At 39.7% G+C, this 23,109-nt stretch overlaps 1 protein-coding gene across 1 annotated transcript in view; it reads right to left on the reverse strand.

Annotated features, from left to right (window-relative positions):
• Bmpr1a (bone morphogenetic protein receptor type 1A) overlaps positions 1-22,798 on the reverse strand; it is a 130,462-nt gene extending 107,664 nt beyond the window's left edge. Inside the window, exon 1 of the mRNA XM_042690164.1 lies at positions 22,624-22,798. The gene's annotated coding sequence lies outside the window, so the exon portion shown is untranslated. The remainder of the gene's footprint in view (positions 1-22,623) is intronic.
• Positions 22,799-23,109: the final 311 nt, after the last annotated feature.

A 23,109-nucleotide genomic window follows, 5' to 3' on the forward strand; every position in this document is an offset into this window, starting at 1 on the left:
AACTGCAAGAAGTAAAAACTGGTTTTTACTATGTGATGGCATGACACTAAAAAACTATTTTTGTTTGAAAACCAAGGACAGTGAAAAGGAGTGTCCTAAAGGTAGAAAACAGAGGCAAAAGGAAGATAACGCACTTCCAGACCTAAACAAAAAGGAGTTTGGAAGGAAAATCCTACCCTTTAAAGTACAAAAGAACTAGTATCTTCTTATGTGAATCAAGTGCCCTGGTAGAGATTATTAATTAGGGCCTGTGGCCTCAAAAATTCAAGGAGGTCCTTAAACTTAGATGGAAAAAAAATTCATCTTTACTTTTACTGACCTTAACTAAACTTTAAACTTCTTTAATTATGAGAGTAGGCAGGGTTTACAATAGCATTAACAATTCCTGTGATTTTGTGACCAAAGAAATCAGATATTCCAGTGTGGAGATTCCTCAAAAGACTAAAAATTGAGCTACCATCTGGGCATTTATCTGAAAGACTGCAAGACAGGATTTAATAAAAATTACCTTTACATCCCTGTTCCTTGTATCACTATTCACAATATCCAAGTTATAGAAATAGACCAGATGCCTTACAACTGGTGAATGGATTGTGTGGGAGTCGGGTAGGGGGTCAGAGTAGGAGTGGAACAGAATAGAATAATTACATTTTTGCCCAGGTTGATCTGACTAAAATCCTATTTTATGCCTCCTTAGCTGGTCCAAAATAAGTTTCTTATAGAAGAGTGAGAGAGGCATCAGAGGGAAGTTTTAGATTCTAAGGACACTCAGAAACAGCCAGTAATCCTGCCTGTAATCCTAGATACCTGGGTACCTGAGACTGTTCTGATTACCCTTTAAGGCCAGGGTGGGGATGGGGGCACAAAACTCCTTCTCAAAGAGCTGAATGTAGGGGCACACATCTGTTATCCTAGCTATGGGAAGCCTAATATAGCACCCTGAGGAGTAAGGAAGACTCAAAAAAAACTTTGTAAAATTCAGGGCTGCAAAGCTTCTACAAATTTAATGCACTACCCATCAAAATCCCAACAACATTCTTTAAAGATACAGAAGAAGCAATCCAAACATTCATGTGGAATAATAGAAGACCCCAAATAGCAAAAAATCCTTAGCAGGAAGAACAATGCTGGAGGAATATCAATACCAAACTTCAAACTCCATTACAAAACTGTAGTAATAAAAACAGTTTGGTACTGGCACAAAAATAGGCCTGACCAATGGAATAGAAGACCCAGAAATGAACCCACGGATTTATAGCCACCTAATATTTGATAAGGGAGTCAAAAACACAGGATGGAAGAAAGACAGCCTTTTCAACAAATGGTGCTCGCAGAATTGGCTATCTAGATGCAGAAAACTGAAGCTAGAGCCTTAGATGCTATCACCCTGCACCAGAATCAATTCCAAACGGATCAAAAAACCTCAATGTAATGCCAAATACCATGAAAATGTCACAGGAAGGGATAAGGGAAACACTAGGCTCCTTGGCACAGGTTGAATTTTTTTTGGGGGGGGGGGAGGGTCTGGTTGTGGGGCCTAAACTCTGGGCCTGGGCACTGTCCCTCAGCTCTTCAGCTCAAGGCTAGCACTCTACCACTTGAGCCACAGCGCCACTTCCAGCTTTTTTTCTTTTTGTTTATGTGGTGCTGGGGAATCGAACCCAGGGCCTCATGCATGCAAGGCAAGCACTCTACCACTGAGTCACCTTCCCAGCCCCACAGGTTGAAATTTTAAAGAAAGACTGGATAAATGGGACTGCATTAAACTGAAGAGTCTCTGCATGGCAAAGGACATAGCTAGCAAGATAATAGAATGGGAGAAAAGCCCACAGAATGGGAGGAAGATCTTTACTAGCTAAGCATCAGACTAAGATCTCATATCTAAAATATATTTAGAGCTTAAGAAATTAAGCCCCAAAAAAACAAATCCTCAAAGAAACAACAACCCAATTAATAAATGGGCTAAGGACTTAAGACTTCTCAGAAGAAGTAAAAATTGCAAATAGTCACATGAAGAGATGTTCCACATCTCTGGCCATAAAAGAAATGCAAATCAAAACAATACTAAAATTCCACCTCACGCCAGTTAGAATGGCCATTATCAAGAAAACAGTTAACAATAACAGATGCTGATGGGGTGTGGCCAAAAGAGAATGCTACTACACTGTTAGTGGGAATATACACTTGTTCAACCACTCTGGAAAGCAGTATGGAGGTTCACAAGACCCAGCAATTCTACTCTTGGGCATTTTCCCATTGACCACAAACCAGGCCACACTAAAACTATCACTACAACCATGTTCATTGCAGTATTTTTACCACAGCCAAGATATGGAATTAATCCAGATGCCCCTCAGAGGACAAATGGATCAAGAAAATGTGGTATAAATACACAGTGGAATTCTATACTCCTATCTGAAAGAATGATACTGACCCATTTGTAAGGAAATGGAAAGACTTGGAAAAAATTATATTAAGTGAAGAAAACCAGGCCCAAAGAAACATAGGGTGCACGGTTTCCCTCATTTGTAGCAATTAGACTGTGCCTATAAATTTACAAGTAAACACAATGGATGGTAAAAGACAAAAAAAATTACACGTTGAAATAAGTTAAACAGGACTCAAAATTCACACAGTGAGACCAAAGGAGGATAGTCTTCCGGAGAGGAGCACAAAGGCTCAATAGCTATTTGTATATAATCATATAAAATGATGTTATCAAAATGAACTCCAAAAAATGGAAACAAGAGGACTTTTATTTTACTTTTTGTAATTTGTTTTTGTTTTTCCCCTTTTGTCACTGTTTTTGAGTTCTGTACTTTTTGTCTTCTATATAAATTGATCTGTTTGGGGGAGGATAAAAGCAAGCACAAAAATAATGGAACAAAAGGTAAACTAATTTAGCAGTGATACTCACTAGATATTACATTGAAAATGAGCTATACAACTTGGAGAGGGGGTTTGAAAGGGAAAAAATTGGGAGGGGAAGAGGTAACACTGTTCAGAAAGAAATGTACTCATTACCTGACCTATGTTAACTGGAATCCTCAGTATATCACAAAAAACACCTTGGGGCTGGAGGAGATAAGCAGTACAAGCACCTGCTTAGCAAGTATGAAACCTGGGGGGGGGGGGGGGGGGAGACGAGGGGGGACAAAATCTTACCACTTCAGAAATTGGACTTTTGAAGTATGAAGAAAACTAGAGGCATCATCTAATGGGTAAATTTTTTGTGTGTGTATCCTGATCCTGGGGCTTGATTCCAGAGCCTAAGTGAAGTCTCTGAACTTTTTTTGCTCAAGGCTAGCTCTATACCACTTGAGCCACAATTCCACTTCACGTTTTTTTGTTTTTTTTTTTTGCTGATTAACTGGAGATAAGAGTCTCCCAACTTTCCTGCCTGGGATGGCTTTGAACCATGATCCACAGATATCAGTCTCCTGAGTAGACAGGATTACAGGTGTGAGCACCTGGTGCCCAGCTAGTATTTTTCTTTTAGTCATGGGAAATATTTTACTAGTTGGGTTTGTGTTACCATTTAGGGGGCACATTTTATCAGGTTAATAAAGTAAGAAAGTTTTCTTTTTTCTTTTCCTAACTTAATATAGGTTTCTGAAGATCAAATCATCCTTAAAACTCTAAGTAAGCTTAGTTTAAAAATTATTTGAGCCGGGCGCTGGTGGCTCACGCCTGTAATCCTAGCTACTCAGGAGGCTGAGATCTGAGGATCGCGGTTCAAAGCCAGCCCGGGCAGGAGAGACCGTGAGACTCCTATCTCCAATAAACCACCAGAAAACTGGAAGTGGCGCTGTAGCTCAAGTGGTAGAGCGCTTGCCTTGAGCTGAAGAGCTGAGGGACAGCGCCCAGGCCCAGAGTTCAAGCCCCACGGCCGACAAAAAAAAAAAAAAAAATTATTTGATTAAACTTGCAATATCTTACTTTGGATTTTAAAATTAGATAATAAATAAAAATAACATGTTTTCTTTTCTCTTGTTTAGTTGGTTGTTTATTTTTTTAGTGGGGGGAGGAAGGTGGGAATGCTCTCCTGATCTGATTTTACCAGAATGATTATCACTAGCTTCAAAAAACATCTTTCCAAAGGAGGAGGCAACAATACTTGATAAGAAATGTACTCAGTACCTTGCCCATGTAATTGTAACCCCTCTGTAGGTATTTTCACAATAAAAGAAAAAAATCTTTCTTTCCTTTGCAAATCTGTGTGAGATAAGAAACACCCATTATTTTAAATTCTTATAAAAACAACTGGCCCTTTTTTTTTTTTTTTTTGGGGGGGGGGGGGGGTGTCCGGTCATGGGGCCTGAACTCTGGGCCTGGGCACTGTCCCTCAGCTCTTCAGCTCAAGGCTAGTACTCTACCACTTGAGCCACAGTGCCACTTCCAGCTTTTTTCTTTTTGCTTATGTGGTGCTGAGGAATCAAACCCAGGGCCTCAGGCATGCAAGGCAAGTACTCTACCACTGAGCCACTTTTCCAACCCCACAACTGGCCCTTTTAAAGGGTTACCTTTGACCATTTTTTTTCTACTTCTTTACCAACTACTTGGTAAACTAAAGCTTTTCCACTTCTACTGACAATCAGTCTAGGCCAACGGCTGATGATCACGTAATACTGACAAAGATGAAAGCAATGACACTGCTGCTACAGCAACAGCATCACACGTTTTACTACCACTTTTACTACTACCACTTCTGATGTATAATTTAATAAGATATTGATTCAGCTTTGAAGATATAAACTGGAAATCTAAATATAACCCCAAAAAAGGATGTTATTTTCAACAAAGAAGCTGAGAAGCTCCTAGGAAATGGGAATACATTTAAAATATGAATCAAATGCGTATTACACAATTTAAAATGTACATATAATTATTGATTAGAACAGATGCTCAATTCATTTAAAAATGTTTTCCTTTTGCTATTTCTGCAACAGAACTTATGAGTAAGAAATGCACAGCTGCCTAGCAGATGTATTATTTCAGTATGTAGAATTTCCTCTTTCTAGTTTCCTTTTGCTAAAGGTTTTAGATTTTCATTTCCATCTGGTTGTTGACCTTCATCAGCTCAGGTTCTAGTCCCACCACATCTTATTCCATTTTAGACCATTATTACATAACAACACATCAAATCTGAAACATCTTACTTAACTCCTGAAACTTGCACATCTGAGAAGGAAAGGAAGAAGGCACATAAGTTGGGGGGGGGGGGGTTAAAAAAAAACCCACTGGCTAAGTAGAACTGGCACCCACAGTTTGAAATTTTTCTATTTAGACAATATCCCTTAATTTCAAGTTTCTTAATTCAAGTTTCTTACATGTCAGATATTCAGACATAATGTGTGAATAAACGTTCAGCTTTACTCACCTTATTTTCTCAAATTCTTATCTAGCAGTAGAAACATTTTTAAAAAGTTTTTAAAAAACTTGTTTTTACTGAAGTATTTACAGATGTATTTTTAAGTAGTGTATGAGGGATTTTACTTTTTCCTTGGGATTTGATTGTTTTCAATTTGTTCTGTTACCAGAAAACATTTTTTTCTCTTTTATACCAGTACTGGGACTTGAATTCAGGGACTCTTCCTCTTGTTAGTACTAAAGGTAATTTTTTTTTTTTTTTTGGTTGGTGTTGGAGCTTGAACAGGGCCTGAGCGCTGACCCTGAGCCTCTTTGTACTCAAAGCTAGCGTTCTACCACTTAAGGCAAAACGCCACTTCTGGTTTTTGAGAGGTTAATTGGAGTTGAGTCTCACCGCCTCAAGGGCAGCGATGGGACAGAGGTAATGAGAGGGCAAGGGAACAGCTTACACTAAACACAAGGGAAGAAATTTGCATATCACCCTATATGGAGTAATAGTTGTATTGTCAAAGCTCATAGAATTCATTCACAAACTTTATAGAATATGATGACAATTTGCCTTGTGAAAGTTAAAATGTGTTTGTGACTTCAAGTATCACTATCCCACAATACTGTGAAATTTGTGAAACTTACATAATCACTTAATCTCAATTAAAAAAATTACTTAAAAAAAATAAAAAGTCTCGACAAGACTTTTCTGCCTGGGCTGGCTTCAAACTTCAATCCTCAGATCTCGGCTCCTGAGAAGCCAGGATTACACGAATGAGCTACCAGTGCCGGCTAAGGTTAGTACTTTTATCACTTGATTTTCAGTCAGCATTTTGCTCGTTAACTGGAAATGGAGTCTCACACTTTTCTGCCTGGGCTGGTTTTGTTGTTGTTTTTGTTGTCTTTTTTCTTTACTTAAAAAAAAAAAATTGTTATTATAAAGCTACTATACAAAGGGGTTATATGAAAGTCAGGCAAAAAATACATTTCTTTTTAGACAATGGTACCGCTTCTGTTGCTCTCTCACAATTTTTCCCTCTTTTTTTTTTTTTTTTTTTGACCCCCACGGGTCATAGGGCTTAAACTCTGGGCCTGGGCGCTATCCCTCAGCTCTTCAGCTCAAGGCTAGCACTCTACCACTTGAGCCACAGTGCCACTTCTAGCTTTTTCTGTTTATGTGGTGCTGAGGAATCGAATCCAGGGCCCCATGCATGCAAGGCAAACACTCTACCACTGAGCCATTTCCCCAACCCAATTTTTCCCTCTTATTCCCACAAATTATATAGTTAATTTTCAAAATAGTATCTAGTGAGTACCACTGCTGCATTATTCACCCTTAGTCCTGTCATTTTGCAGCTGGTTTTAAACACTGTTCCTCCAGGTTTTAGCCTCCTGAGTGGCTAGGGTTATAGATATGAGACATGTGGTGCCCAGCTTGACTTTTGAGGAGAAAAACTTTCCAAAACTAAGAGTGATTTTTAAATGCCTACATGAAAAAAGTTTTTAGCAGCTTTTATAAAACAAATAATTTACAATATCCAAATATGCATTCAACATCAATAATAAGAAAAAAAATCAGGCTCCATTCTTCAATCTATCTCACTCTAAAAACTGCCCATAAATGGGCTTAATCACTTCATTTTCAGTGGTGCTCTTTCATTTTCTTGTGCTCTCTCAGAGTATATTTTAAGTGCATATTTTAAAAACAATACAAATAACATGTTATATAAACATCTACCCAGTAATATTGAGTAATATTAAGTAATATTGAGTAATTGAGTATTGAATAGATATTCATGATAAAGTTGCAGGAAAATGCCTGTCTACATGATCACCATCAACTGAACATATACACCAAGCCCTGATTCAAGCCCCATGACCAACAACAAAAAATAAAAACTAAATATATATAGAGCTCAGGAACAAATTCATAAAACTTTTTAAACTATTTTTAAAACTATAAAAAACAGAAAGAGTTTAAGAAAAACACCTTAACTCTTAAAAATGCAAGTATTGATGTAAAGAAGAAAAAAAAAAAAGAATACCAATCAAAAAGTTAGCTACAAAAGCTGAGTACTGATGGCTCATGCCTGTAATCCTAGCTACTCAGGAGGCTGAGATGTGAGGACTGCTGTTCAAAGACAGCCCAGGCAGGAAAGTCTGTGAGACTCTTTATCTCTTTAACCACCAGAAAACCGTAAGTGGAGCTGTGGCTCAAAGTGGTAGATGGCTAGCCTAGAGCAAACAGAGCTCAGGAACAGCACCCAGGCCCTCTGAGTTCAAGTCCCACGACTAACAACAACAACAAAAGAAATACAGTTACTAAAACATTCTAATACATTCTAAATATCAATCAAAAAAGTTACCTACAAAAACATTCCAGTACATTCTAAAATATTTGAAAAATGGGAGTTAATTATCAAAAAGAAATCCGGGTTTTGTTTTGTTTTTTGTCAGTCATGGGTCCTGAATGCTGTCCCTTAGCTCTTCAGCTCAAGGCTAGCATTCTACCACTTGAGCCACATCCAGCATATTTTTACTTATGTGGTGCTGAGGAATTGAACCCAGGGCCTCATGCATACAAGGCAAGCACTCTACCACTGAGCCACCTTCCCAGCCCTCCCATCATATACATTTAAACTGAGTGACGATGTTTTACCAAGTACCTTAGATACTCCAGCTAACACAAGCAAGTTGCCTTACTCTATGTAAAAAACACGCAATAAGAACAGGCAAAAGTAAAGAAAAATATATACGTGAATGTAGTATGCATTTTCATCTTAAAATTACCTTATTTCATTTGAGAACTAATGTAATTCAATGGTTAAGAGCATAGACTCTAAAATGGGTTGGCCTGCATTTGAATTCCAGCTCTATCACTGACTGTCTAGCTGTACAACTGTTGACAAGCTACCTAACCTGTTACCTCATGTGTAAAAAAGAACTGATAACAGTACCTATATCACTATTTCTTTCTTTGGTGAGTTGTTTTTGTTGTTTTTTGATGCAGGTACTGGGGCTTGAACTCAGGGCCTGAGCACTATCCCTGAGCTTCTTTTGTTCCAGGTTAGCTTCATTTTTTCATAATTTATTGGAGATAAAGTCTCAGGAACTTTCCTATCCCAGGTGGCTTCAAACTGCAATCCTCAGATCTCAGCTTCCTGAGTAGCTAGGATTACAGGCATGAGCAACTGGTGCCCATCTACACTGAATATTTCTGAGGACTATATATATACATATATATATACATACATAAATATATAAAATATGATCAGGCTTGGTCTATGGTCCAAGGGAGCTCACCAGGTCCAAGGGAGGGATGAGGGAGACTACAATGAGCTGTCTTAACAGCCAAGCACTTTTTCCTTGTGGTTGTTGCCACTTTCCTGGGTAATACTGACTCTATTTTCAGTGTTAAAGACAACCAGATGATGGCTTTTCTTCTGGAGATTAGAACAGTTCTTTAATAACTGAGAGGCATGGGCCACTGCCATTTTCTCCACCTAAAGATCTTCTTCAGCAGGCTGGGAATGTGACTTAGTGGTAGAGTGCTTGCCTAGCATGCATGAGACCCTGAGTTTGATTCCTAAGTACCACACACACTAAAAAGAAAAAGTTAGAAGTGGCGTCGTCTCAAGTGGTAGAGCGCTTGTTTTGAACAAAGAGAGGCCCGAGGACAGTGCCCAGGCCCTGAGTTCAAGCCCAAGGGACCGGCAAAAAAAAAAACAACAAAAACACAACAACAACAACAAAAATATTTTCTTCAGCTCAATCCTCCCTCCTATTTATTTATTTTGCCAGTACAGGGTTTGAACTCAGAGTTTCACTCTTGTTGGGCCTGCTCACTCAGCTGGTGCTCTACCACTTGACCCACACTTCCAACCAAGTTTGTTGCTGGTTTTTGGAGAGGGAGTTATCTGCCTTAGCTAGCTTCAAAGTGTGGTGCTTCAGCTCTCAGCCTCTGGAGTCACTAGAAACTACAGACCTGAGCCAATGGTGTCAGTTTCAACCTCTTCTATTTTTTGCTCCCTTTTCCAATAGAGGGATCCTCAAGAGGCTAAAGCCTGTTTCTGAACTAAATGAAATTCAAACGAAATACATATTGCTATCCACTACCATTCCCTGTCTACACTCACATTTCTATCTAGTTTCTTTTGTTTCTTGCTCAAACAGACACAAACCAGTCAGCAGCACAGTGATTATTGGAATGGTAACAAGATGTCCCACTTCATTTTTTGCTAGTCCTCCAGGACTGGGGCTTTCTTACATCTTCTCACACCGAGATTCTAAGGGAATCTTTTGCCCCCAAGGGCAAGAAAAGGGAGAAGTATCTGTATCACTTTCCATCAGGCAAACCAGCCACTGTACGGTGATTCTGCCACCTTACTAACTAAGCTCTGAAAAGCATTCTGCCCACTAAATGACAGGGGCTTTCTTTAGGATATGGACTCATGTACTTCACTTTATACTTTCCTTTGAGGTCCTAGTCACCCATTCTGAGGTAATAAATGAAATCTGTTTACTTCTTATACTTGACCTGGTAAGACAACCTTCATTAGACTCAGAAACTTGGTGTACAAAATAGGACAAGCAACAAAATACTTTATGTCAAGTTGCCAGTGCTTGATAATATACTAAAAGTACTTTGCAAATAGATTATTAATAATGTAAACAAAAGTGATGCACATTTTAGAAGAAGTTTAAATTTTAAGGATAAAACTCTACCCAAGCTATTTCTATCATAAGCATCTGTTATAACTAGCATTAAGCTATTACATAGCAAGCACTGTTAAACGCTCAACTACACTCACTCTTCTACTCAGAGTGCCCTGTGAAAGAGGACCATTATTATCCCCATTTCCATATCAGAAATGAAGTTTAGAGTTTACTCTGTTGAAAGTCACAAACCTAGTAAACAGTACAAGGTACATAGTACAGTAAGCATATAGTAGACAAAACACAAATAGCCAAGATTTAATTAACCCTTTTAGGTATTTCATATCCAGATTAATGGAAAATCACTTCAATCATTACTAGGATTTCTTTATTCTTTTAAGAAATGAGTAAACAGCCAGGGACCAGTGACTCATACCTGTAATCCTACCTAAATAGAGGGCTGAGATCTAAGAATCATGGTTAGAAACTAGCCCTTACAGGGAAGTCCCTGAAACTCTTATTTCCAATTACTCTCCAAATATCTCATCACACAAGTGGTAAGAGCCCAGACTTTATAAAAGCACAGAGTGGGTGCCTAGGCCCTGAGTTCAAGCCCTAGAACTTGTATAGAAAAATAAAATAAGACCTGGGAATGTGGCTTAGTGGTAGAGTGCTTGCCTAGCATGCATGAAGCCCTGGATTCAATTCCTCAGTATCACATACATGGAAAAAGCCAGAAGTGGCATTGTGGCTTAAGTGGTATAGTACTATCCCTGAGCAAAAGAAGTGCAGGGGACAGTGCCCAGGTCCTGAGTTGAAGCCCTAGGACTGGCAAAAAAAGAAAAATAAGAAATGTGTACCTCTTCGTATAAAAATTAACTTAAGTTACTTTTTTTCCAGTCCTGGGATTTAAACTTGGACTGGACACTGTCCCTGAGCCTCTTTGTGCTCAACGCTAGCACTCTACCACTTGAGCCACAGCACCACTTTCCAGCTTTTTCTGAGTAGTTTATTGGAGATATGAGTCTCATGAACTTTTCTGCACAGGCTAGCTTCAAACCTTGATCCTCAAGCTCTCAGCCTCCTGAGTAGCTAGGATCACAGGCATGAGCCATCAGTGCTAAATGAATGACTTTTATCTCAACATTTCTCCTCAATGATGTGCCCAGAAGAACCTGTACAAACTATTTTCCATGCAAATTAATAAGATGCTACAAAAAAAAAAAAAAAATAGAATAGCCTTAAAACAAATGAAGGCTTAGCTAGGCACCAGTGGCTCACACCTGTAATCCAGCTACTCAGGAGGTTGAGATCTGAGGATCAGTTTTAACCCAGCTCAGGCAGGAAAGTCCATAAGACTCATCTCCAATTAGCCACTAGAAAAACAAAATGGCACTTTGGCTCAAAGTGCATTAGCCTTGAGTGAAAAGTTTAGGGACAGTGCCTAGGCCCTGAGTTCAAACTCCCACGATGGAGAAAAATAAGTAAGTAGGTAATAGGTAGGTAAGTAAATAAATAAATAAGACAAACACTTGGGATCCATGGGTATAAGGTTCCAAGAAGATCACCACCAAGGAAACAACAAATGTTCAGAATGCATACTATTCAGCACGGTACTGAAGGTGTTTGGTTCATTTTTCCCACAATGTTGTCTTTCAACAAATCCAAATTTTTCACTTTATCACTTCAATTAAGCACATTAACTTTTACCTTGCTTTTTTGGGTACCAGTTGTTTGGGGGGGGGCATATTTTCACAAAATTAAAGTTAGTAAACAGATCATACAACAATTTAAACAAAAGTGATAACATGGGACTGAAAACCCCATTAACTAAGTTGCATAATTCAGGCACAGGGATTTAAAATGTTTTTTTTTTAATTTTTATATACTTATTTCCATACTTTGTCAAAAAAAATGTGTAATATAAATCCACAAATAAGGCAGGTCTGTTGTACAAAAAAAGAAATCATCAAGTGAATAATTTGTTAATTTGTTGTATATTTAAGATTCTTCTAGAGACTGGGATGGTGGCTCAGTGCTGCCTTGCATGCATGAGGCCCCGTGTTCGATTCCTCAGAACCACATAAGCAGAAAAAGCCAGAAGTGGTGCTGTGGCTCAAGTGGTAGAGTACTAGCCTTGAGCTGAAGGCCCCACGACCAACTGACAGACAGACAGACAGACAGACAGACAGACAGACAGACACACACACACACACACACACACACACACACACACACACACACAGAGTTTCCTCTAGTTATTTTTATTTATTTATTTTTGGCCAGTTCTGGGCTGAACTCAGGGCCTGGGCACTGTCCTTGAGCTTTTTTTTCTCAAGGCTAGCACTCTACCACTTTGAGCCACAGTGCCATTTCCAGTTTTCTGGTGGCTAACTGGAGATAAGAGTCTCAAAGACTTTTCTGCCCAGGTGGCTGGCTCTGAACAGTGATCCTCAGATCTTAGCCTACTGAGGAAGGTAAGATTACAGGTGTGAGCCATTGGCAACAGTTCTTCATAGCGTTTTATTGCCTAACCCTTTTTAAAAATGTACACACATTAAGAACTTTACCAAAATTTCCCCCTTTAGAGGAAACACATTAATAACCAGAAAAAAATAGCAATCTTTTATCATTTCTACCCAAGAACTTCCTTCAGCTAGAAATCTAAAATATTTCAATTCAATACAAACTTAAAATACTCTATTATAACTATGCTCACCCCAAATTTGTGTAGCTTATGCTTTAGTATATTTTTTAAATAGAAACTAAGTTTCTGGAACTAACCTTTTTATTAAAAACAACAACAACTTGTCTGTATATTCCGAAAGCATAGTACAGAGTTTCAATTGCTAAAAAACTACTAAAAAAATTTAACACACATGCAACAGTATCACAAGTATGAACTCCTAACTTCAAAACTTAAACTCTACTTTTGTTCCCCAGTATTAACAAAAATGTCTATACTTGCAACATTTCAGATATTCTATGTAAGCCTTAAAAAAAAATTGCTCAAAAAAGGAAACAAGAAAGCAGGGCAGAAGAAGAACCCCACTGGTCATGATCCAGTCTCTTTGTTCCTTGCTAGGACTGCCAAGTCTGGAAGAGTGACTTCTCAGCCAAAAGTCAGAAATTCAGTGATGTCATCAGGACCAAAAGCATAAAATGTCCTGCAATTTCAGCAACTGCTTCACATTAATGAATTTTTTTAGCAGAAAAAAATATTAAAGTTAACCAATTCCCCTTTACTTTTTATGACAAATAGCGAAGCTCTAGATGGGTTTTTGTGTGGTAACCAAGACTGCACATCTACTTTGTAGTGGAACTAGCACTAGACTTTTAAAAATAAAACTAGAAGCTAAGCTTAATCATGCTGTTGTTTCTCTGTAATTATTCTCAAATTATCCACAATATGTATGTGTATTACTTTTACTATTTTTAAAATGTAGGTTAAAAATGTTAGCTTGTAAACTATTAAATACTGATAATTGCTTGTGGCTAGCTACTCAGGAGGTTGAGATACAAGAATTGCATATCGAGGATATAAGTATCACGGTTCAAATCCAGCCAGCCTGGGCAAGTAAAGTCCGTGGACTCTTATCTCCAGTTAAATACCAAAAACAGCTGGAAGTGGAGCACTGACTCAAGTGGTAGTGCACTAGCCTTAAGCAAAATAGTATTTCAGGAACAGCATCCAAGCCCTGGACAGGCACTATATATGTAATTCTTCTAGCACAACATTCTCCTTTTCCTTGCTTGCCTTAAGTCTCATATCCTAGACAGGCCAGGTTCTCTTATCACATCACATACTCTTAAAAGTTCCCTGAATTTCCATTATGTAGAATTTAACCTAACTACAATTAGATCATTGTTTAATGTCTAGTTTATCTATCTTTACCCAAGCCCGAAATTGGGGGTTTGGTGTGATCTGTTCTAGGCTTCTGGTTGAACATACCAGGAGTTTCTGACAAGAGATCCATAGTACAATCCAATTTCCATTGTTCAAATGCACAGCCTATATGGAAACCACACCCAAATGAATTCCTCCAGCCAAGACCTCTGGTCTAACTCCAGATCCATATAAACAATTGTCAAATAGAAATCTTGTTCTGGAAGGTGTTTTTTCTTTCTTTTTGTTGTTGTTTTGTCTTGTTTTGTTTTGGATGCTAGGCTAGGGACAGAACACAGGGCCTTATGCATACTAAATACACACTCCACCACTGAAATACTCAGCCCCCAAAATCTCTATGTGGTTGTTTCAGGGACACTTCAAATTCCTTACAATTAAAACCATACTACGGCCAGGGACCAATTACTCACATCTGTAATTCTAACTACACAAGAGGCTAAGATCTAGAGGATCGAGACTTGAAAACAGTTCAAGCACAAAAATCCTTGAGACTCAATTTCCAAAATAAACAGCAAAAAGTCGGCTGCCTGCCAGGCTCAAGTGGTACAGTGCCAACCAAGCAAGCAAATCAAGCAAGTGCTATACCCTGAGTTCATACCTCAGAAATGCAGCAACAACAACAAAATACTATTTTCTTCCATAAATCAGTCAACATCTCCATCTTTCACACCTCAGTCAATAACATGCACCTACCCTGTTTCCCAAGAAGCAGCCCAGGAGTCATTCTTACCAACAGGTTCCTTCTTATTTCCTATGTAGTACCAAGTCCATTCCAGGCCCTCCGTATCTTCTATCATCCTACTCTGAGCCAAGATAGAAAAGACTCCCTAAAAGTTCCAGTATTTTCAATCTGCTTCCTTCAAAATGTTTCTGCAATATCTAATCTCCCAAACTGCACATGTAATATTATTTGTACACCTGGTATACATTCACCAACAGCAATTATGTAACAGCCAAGCTTCACTCAGACATTACTAGTACAACAAACTTACATAATAAGAAAATAAGATTCATCAGATGCACAAACATATAAAATGAAGAGTAACAAAGTCCACAACATTAAAAAAAATAAGACACTCAAAAATAACTTCATACCTATCCAATGTCTATTCATTAGTTCTACAACTGACCAGACAAACTTGGTTTAGGAACTTAACTAAGTCCAGCTTAGATGAATTCCACAGACAACCTATCTTCTTAAGCCCATAACTACAGTACTCCTCAAAAAACATTTCTCCAGGACCTCTGAGAAAATCATTTGTGGGAGGCTCATTCCACTAGAATGGTTAAAGAGAATTAGGACCTGGAATGGACAAGGCTTGGAAAATGGCTACACATGAGAAAAAAAGAAAGAACTGGGAAGACAGATTTTTAAATAAATAACTAAGGTCTCAGTAGCCCAGGCTGGCCTCAGATTCAATCCCTCAGGCACAACTTCCCAAATGCTAGAATTATAGATTACAGGTGTACATACACCTGCTTTTATTTTTAAGAAAGAGGAGTCTTTAAAATACTGATTTACTAAAATATTCAAACACACATCTGCTTTGTATTTACTTAAAAAAAAAAAAAGTATTTCCTGCATATCACTTTAGCTGGGTGCTGGTGGCTCACATCAGTAATCCTAGCAACTAGGAGACTGAAATCTGAGGATCACAGTTCGAAGCCAGCTCAGTCAAGAAAGTCCATAAGACTCATACCTTCAATTAACCAGCAAAAAGCTGGAAGTGGAGCTGTGGCTCAAGTAGTAAAGCACTAGCCTTGAACAAAACAAGCTCAGAAGCCCTGAGTTTAAAACACAAGCTGGATGTAGTGACATTGAGCCTGTTTTCACAGCTACTTGGGATACTGAGACAAAAAAATCAGAGCCAGCTGGGTGCCAAAGGTTCTTGCCTGTAATGCTAGCTACTCAGAAAGCTAAGATCTGAGGATCAAGGTTCAAAGCCAGCCCGAGCAGGAAAGTCTGTGGGACTCTCCAATTAACCACCGGAAAACCGGAAGTGGCGCTGTGGCTCAAGCAGTAGAGCACTCACTTTGAGCTGAAGAGCTTAGGGATTGAGCACCCAAGCCCCATGACCAACCAAAAAAAAAAAAAAAAATGGGACCAGAATAGGCAACATAGCAAGACCTCATCTCTTTAAAAGACTACATAAGTCAGGTAAAAAGTACCTTTTTTGGGTGGGGGAAGGGGAGTCAGTCCTGGGGCTTGAACTCAGGGCCTGGCTGCTTTTTGCCTGAAGTTTTTTTTGTTTGTTTGTTTTTTGTTGTTTTTGTTTTTTTTCTCAAGGCTAACACTCTACCACTTTGAGCCACAGCTCTACTTCCAGTTTTCAGGTGGAACTAGAAATAAGTCTCATGAACTTTCCTGCCTAGGCTGGGTTCAAACTGTGATCCTCAGATCTCATTCTCCTGATTATCAGCTAGGATTTCAGGTGTAAGCCACCAGTATCCAGCAAGAGTACATTTCTTTTTGGACAATGTGATCCCTTTCCTTGCTCTCTGTTTTTCCCTCCCATCACAACCCACAAGTTCTATAGCTGGTTTTCAACATAATGTTTAGTGAGTACCACTGTTGCATTTGTTTACTCTTTGCTCCATTTCTATGCCCTCTTATCCTCCCCAAAATAAGCAAACAAACAAGACAAAAAGAAAAAATAAAAACAACAAAGAAAAACCTCTTGTTTCCACTTCTTGGCGTTCATTTGGATAAACATTTTATATTATCAGATGCACAAAAATAAACACATTTAAAATAAATAGTCAATTCTCCCAATCTGGGATACCACTACCCATCCATCATCTATGGGTAAAAAGTATTGGGGGGCGGGGGGAGAGGGAAACAGTATCGAATACATATGGACTTAAAAGCAATCCTCTAAACAATACAGTATAACAGCCACTTACATACTATTTACATTGCATTAGTGTAAGTAATCTAGACATGACAAGTATACAACATGTACAAAGGTCATATTCAAAATATGAGGCCAAATACAAGCAACATGTGTATCCCAAAATTTTGGTATCCACTAGGATCCTGGAACCAATCCCCATGGAGGAACATTTATCACAATTATTAATATTAATGATAATATATAACTACTAAAAATTTTTATTGTTGTTGTTCTGGTCCTGGGGCTTGAACTCAGGGCTTGGATGCTATCTCTGGGCTTTTGTCCTCAAGGCTAGTGTTCTACTACATGGGCCATAACTCTATTTCCAGCTTTATTTATTTAGTTAGTGGTTAACTAAAGATAAAAGAGTCTCACAGACCTTCCTGCCTAGGTTGGCTTCCAACTGCAATCATCCTGAGTAGCTAGGGCCACAGGCATTAGCCACTGCAAAAAAAAAAAAAAAAATGTTTTTTTGGCCAGTCTTGGGGCTGAACTCAGGTCCTGGGGCACTGTCCCCGAGCTTCTTTTACTCATGGCTAGCACTCTGCCACTTGATCCACAACTCCACTTCTGGTTTTTACTGTGTATGAACAATCGAACCCAGGGCTTCATGAATGCTAACCCAGGGCTTCATGAATGCTAGGCAAACACTCTACCACTGAGCCACCTTCCCAACTCCTTCAATTTTTAAATAATCTGTTCAACTGGCCATCACACCTCTCCCAAAATTCTACCCTTACATACATAGTCTCTGCCATTTTATGAAAATTACCAGCTCTTTCAAAATGTTTAAGAAAGCAAGCAAAAGTAATTAGGAGGGAAATATAAAAGAGGTAAGGATCAAGTACATTCCAACCAGACTTGCCTACTAAGTTGTGATGAGAGACTCCATTCAAAAACAATATTCCACTGTACTGCCTAATACTTTTCATTTGTTAAAGAGATTTAAAAAAATTTTTAATAACTTTTTAGCTGAGCACCAGTGGTCTGAGATTGGGAAGAGCTTAGTTGTCAGGCTAGCCTTGGCAGAAAAACCCAAAAGGATCCAACCACACAGAGAGAAACCAGGTATGATCGTGCATGCCCATGATACAATCAAATCTAAAGTAAGCAGATTTCAGCAAAGACATGCCCCCCAGCAGGAATGAAAACATACCGCAAAAGTAACTAGCAACAGGCAGGGCCAGAGGCTAGCTCAACTCGTGGAGCCTGAGGGCCTGAGCTCAAATCCCAGTAAAAATAACATTTTAAAAATTAAATAACTTTTCACAGTAACAGCAGAGATCTAAGTCACTTGCTCATGAGTTTAAATTCTCTCCAACACCTAAAGGACAAGAGTTTGGGTTTAGGAAGAGAAACCTTTAGTCATCAACTCTAAGATGCTTATATTTTTCATTAACATCTCTAAAATTAAGATGCACCTTACAACACATGACTCTTTATAGCTAGAAACTTTTTTTTGTTTTGGTGGCAGTCCTGGGGCTTGAACTCAGGGTTGGGTGCTATCCCTGAGGTTTTTGGCTGGGACTCTACCAGTTGGGCCACGGCTTTACTTCTGGCTATTATGTGATTAATTGGAGATTAAGAATCTCTTGGACTTTCCCAGGTTGGCTTTGAACTGCAATTCTCAGCTCTCAGCCTCCTGAGTAGCTAGGATTACAGGCATGAGCCAACAGCACCTTGCTTAATCTTCTAAATTTTAAGAGTAGAACTGACCTTGTAAATACAAGGCTTGCAATATTAAAGAAGGCATTATAAAAACACAAGATCAGTAAAAGGAAAGTAAAGGGTTTCTACTTCTAAATTCAGACAAAAGCCATTTTCCTTTCTCTCCACAGCTTCCCTACTCCAAAGATCCAGAAGTCAGGTCAAAACAGTGCAACAGCACTGCTAGAATAGTTGCTTTTCTCATGTATATATTTTAATACACAACAAAGTCAGTTGCAGACCTGACTTGGATCTAGTAGTGGAACTAATATTTGTATAAAAACTGCTATAAAAAAAAAAAACTAAATGACTCAGAGACTGCACACTTAACTTGCACCTATTATTGTACATAAATTATACCTCAACAAAGTTGACTTTTCCAAAGGCAAATAAGTTTAACAATACTACGTTAAAAAGAAAACTATAGCTAGGTGCCGGTGGTTCACACCTGTAATACTAGCTACTCAGGAGGATGAGATCTGAGGATCGCAGTTTGAAGCCAGCTTGGGCAGCAAAGTCCATGAGACTCATAACCTCCAGTTAGTATCCAAAAAAAGCCAGAAATGGAGCTGAGCCTCAAATGGTAGAGTGCTAGCTCTGAACAACAATAACAATAAAAAAGCTCAGGAACAATGTTCAGGCCCTGAATTCAAGCCCCAGGAGCAGCACAAAAATAAGAGAAAATGAGAGATGGAGGGGGGGGGGGGGAACCCTAAAATTGTAGAAATTAAAGAAAAAAAATCTGAAAATCAAACTCAAAATTGTAAGAAAATATAAGAAATAAATTTCTAGAAAAAAAATAACATTAAAATTCAGACCAAAAAACAGAAAACTTACAATAATTTTTTTAGCAGTGACATTTTTGTCTATTTTTATTGAGAATTACCACATGTTTAGTAGCTTGTATTCCTCACTATACATTTGTCTAGGATTTGCTAAACCAGTTCTCATTAGAAGACAACTGGCTTTGCATTGCTCTTCCAATACCATTTTCTACTGCTAACTTACAATGTATATAAATTAATTGAAAATGGCATACATTTACATTGCCAGAGTGTTCGTGGCACAGGAAGGAGGCCACAATACTTTATTAAATACATTGAAACGACATTAAAAATCCTCTCCAGAAAAATCTAGGCCTAAATGTTGTTATGAATAAAGCCTGCAAACCAATCTCAACTGCTTTTGAAAAGAAGAAAAGGAAAGTTGCCCAACTCATTTTATGATTCTGTTATAAACTGCTACCAACACAAATACTGTCCCAGAATCAGCAGGAATAAAGAAGAGTTACAATATTTTAAAGCAGAATCAACAGATGCTGGCTGCAGACAAGTCATGATGGAATGGGGAAAAGTTTGGGTTTGGTACAACATCAACAGAAATAGAAACATCAGAGAAGCCAATCTGGTAAGAAAGCGCTCAGTCAGAACTAGAAAAACCAAGTAGTTACCCAGAAAGCAACTGAAAAGTAAGACTCATATACAGAAAGAAAATAAAAAACAGAGCTCTTAGAGAAATATTCAGAAAGAAAGATCTGATCAATAATCTCAAGGGCCTAGAGACATTTAAAAAAAAAAAAAAAGTAACCTGAAAAGTGAAACTTAAAAAACTCAAGGGGGAGGAGGAGATGGGAAGGGATAGGAAGGGGAAACAAAGAAGGAGGCAACAATGCTTGATAAGAAATGTACTCATTATCTTGCCCATGTAATTGTAACTCCTCTGTACAGTATTTTCACCATTAAAAAATCATAAAAATAAATAAAAACAAAGCCATTAAAAAAAAAAAAACTCTTAAGAGGGAAGAACAGAAGGCTGGAAAGGGTTGAAGAATAAACTTAACAAAACACAAATGCTCCCATTTCCCCTATCTACGCTACTTGTCTTCCATATGTCTCCCAGATTAGACTTTAAGCTCCATGAAGGCAAGAACAATATCTGTAAAAGCATCCTTAGGCTTTGCACAGTGTGTTGGAATTCAGCAAGTATTCCTCAAATGAAACGTATACATAAATGAAAGCCAAGGAAAAGTACTTCAAGAATGTGAGGTCTGGCTAGGAATGCACTGTAGTACAGTGAGTGTTTAGTATGTTCAAGGCCCTGGGTTCAATCTCAACCACCACCAACACCACTACCTTCCATACACAGACGAAGAGTTTGGCCAGAGGACTGAAAACTGTTATATCACACAGTTCAATAAGAGAACTGAGAAAGGATGTTAATTAGAATATATTTCCTTTATGAAGATGACTTCAATCAACAAATAAGAAGCCAATAGATGGCCACCTAGTTCAGAGAGGAAAAGTACTTTGACAGTCTGTACAGAAAGGATATGAATGAATTTTAATGTTTTTAATTTTATTTAATTTTTACTTATTTAATTTTTAATTTTATTTCAACTCTTCTACTTTGCGATTTTTCTTTATTGACCATGAATTACTTTTATAAGGAAATAAAAACTTTTTAAAATGTTAATATGATTTGAAAAGAAAAAGCAACACAACTTGAGAGAATAACAAAACTTAAGGTAAGGTTTTTTGTAAACTGAAAAAAATCTTAAGTATATTTGTAACTGACAGAAGCCAAAGAGAATAGAGAATAAGGTTCCACGTAGTGAGGAAAGCAGAAAAAAAATGAAGCAAGGTGTTAGGTAATAAGTGGACCAAATATGTTATATATTATATTTTTATATTTTCTATTATGTATGAATTGTGTGTCTCTTTCCCTGAAAGTAAAGAAGCAGATGGAAAAAGGAATTCAGTAAAAGAAACCCCCACTGGATACTTTAATATTTTCAATAAAGGGTGAGAGTTAAGTGAAGAAAGTTAAAAAGGTTTGAAATGGACTCCAGAGAGACTGTGAATAGGAAAAAATGTTGAGTAAAAAACAAAAAAAAGTACTGGTTCTTTTAAAAATGCATTCCAAATTTCAATCAGCTTTTTATATTCTCAGCCTATTCTCTACTGCCCATACTGTAGCTTTAAACTTAAAATTCTAAATAATTCTGGTTCACCATCTGTTTTTATTTCAACTGAAAACAATGATAAGCATTAAGTTACCTTCTTTTAATTCAAAGTTAATCTCTTCTCACAAGTAAACACACCACGGAGTTTTCAAGCAATAGAATAGTTCAAGTTAGAATCACTGGAAATCACTCCTTTGCAGAGTTTGCTTGTTTGAAAACACTCATGACTACGATGTTCTGGGTTCAAATCCCAGCTCACTGATCTATGTGATTTAACCTCTCTGGTTTACTCTTCTTAAAACAACGAGGAATGCAAATAACCAGGATTGGTAAATGACGTGACACAGGTGTCAACTTCGTATTGAGGTACTCAGGACAGTTGGTTAACCCTTTATTAAAAAAAAAAAAAAGCAAGCAAACAAACAAAAAACCTACCGCACTTGAACCAGATTAAAACTCGAAATGGTGCAAATCACAGAACGCCAGACCCTAACACATAGCGTATTATTTTTCTTTCCTGACGCAAGTGCATTTTTTTTTCATGCCAAACCTTTCCACTAGGAGTCTGGAAAGGGGGTGGGGGGGGGGGGGGAGGAAGGGGGACATGCAACCGAGCACACAAAGTTTTCCGAAACTGAAGTGCAGAATCACAACAGACAGACATGGCAGCGGAGGCCGCGCCGGACAACAGGTGAGCCGACACTCGGGGACCTCGGGAGAAGCCCGGCACGGTCCCCGGGGCCAACCCGGAGGGCGGACCGGAGACAGCTCCGGCCCGACCACCGCACGCCGCACACTCCGTTCCTTTTCCTTTCTTGCCAAAGCACCCCGAGACAAGTCCCGACTACCAGGCTCGCGGCTGTGGGGCGCCCTTCCCATGGCAGGATTCCAGAAGCGTCCATGGAGCGGCTTTCGCCCTCCACCGCCTTTCCCCAAACTCGGCCGAGCCCCAGGACCAGGCGAGGAAACAAAGAGGGGCCGAGCGGCGGGACCCGATCGACGCCGGGCGCCGGGATCGCGCGGCCTCACGGGCCGGCCCGCTTTGCCCCCTTCTCGAAACTTCCCCGACCCGCTCCGGCCTGCCGCCCCGCCGCGGCCGGCCTCGCCTCACGCACGCACTTTCCGACCGCCCAACTCACCGGGAACCCGGGGAACTCATCCTCCAGCCCTCGGCACCGGACGGGCGGGCGCGGCGAGCCTCGGGGGCGCGGCGGGGGCCCCGGCTCGGCCTCCGCCCTCAGCGTGCAGTGGCCCGGTCGCCCCTCGCGAGGCCGTGCGATCCTCGTCTCGCGCGGCCCGAAGCGCAGGAGCCGAAGCCTTGCTGCCAGCCCGTCCTCCTCCTCCTCCTCCTCCTCCTCCTCACTCTCCTCCCTCTCCTCCTCCTCCTCCTCCTCCTCCTCCTCCTGCACTAGGCCGGCCGACGGGTTCCAATCTCGGCAGCCGTCGCCGCCTCAGCCGCCGCCGACGCTCGCACGCGGGGGAGGGGCCGCGCGGGTGCAGGGGCCGGGGGGAGGGGCGGCCTCTGAGGAGAGTCGGCGCGGCCCGCGCGCGCGAGCGCGCGCGCGGAGATGGGCGCCCGCACGCGCCGCGCGCACGCGCGCTCCCGACTCGCGCGCCGGCTCCGC

The sequence above is a fragment of the Dipodomys spectabilis genome, unplaced genomic scaffold (genome assembly GCF_019054845.1).
Source record: "Dipodomys spectabilis isolate Male_0828 unplaced genomic scaffold, ASM1905484v1 ptg000136l, whole genome shotgun sequence".
Lineage (NCBI taxonomy): Eukaryota > Metazoa > Chordata > Mammalia > Rodentia > Heteromyidae > Dipodomys > Dipodomys spectabilis.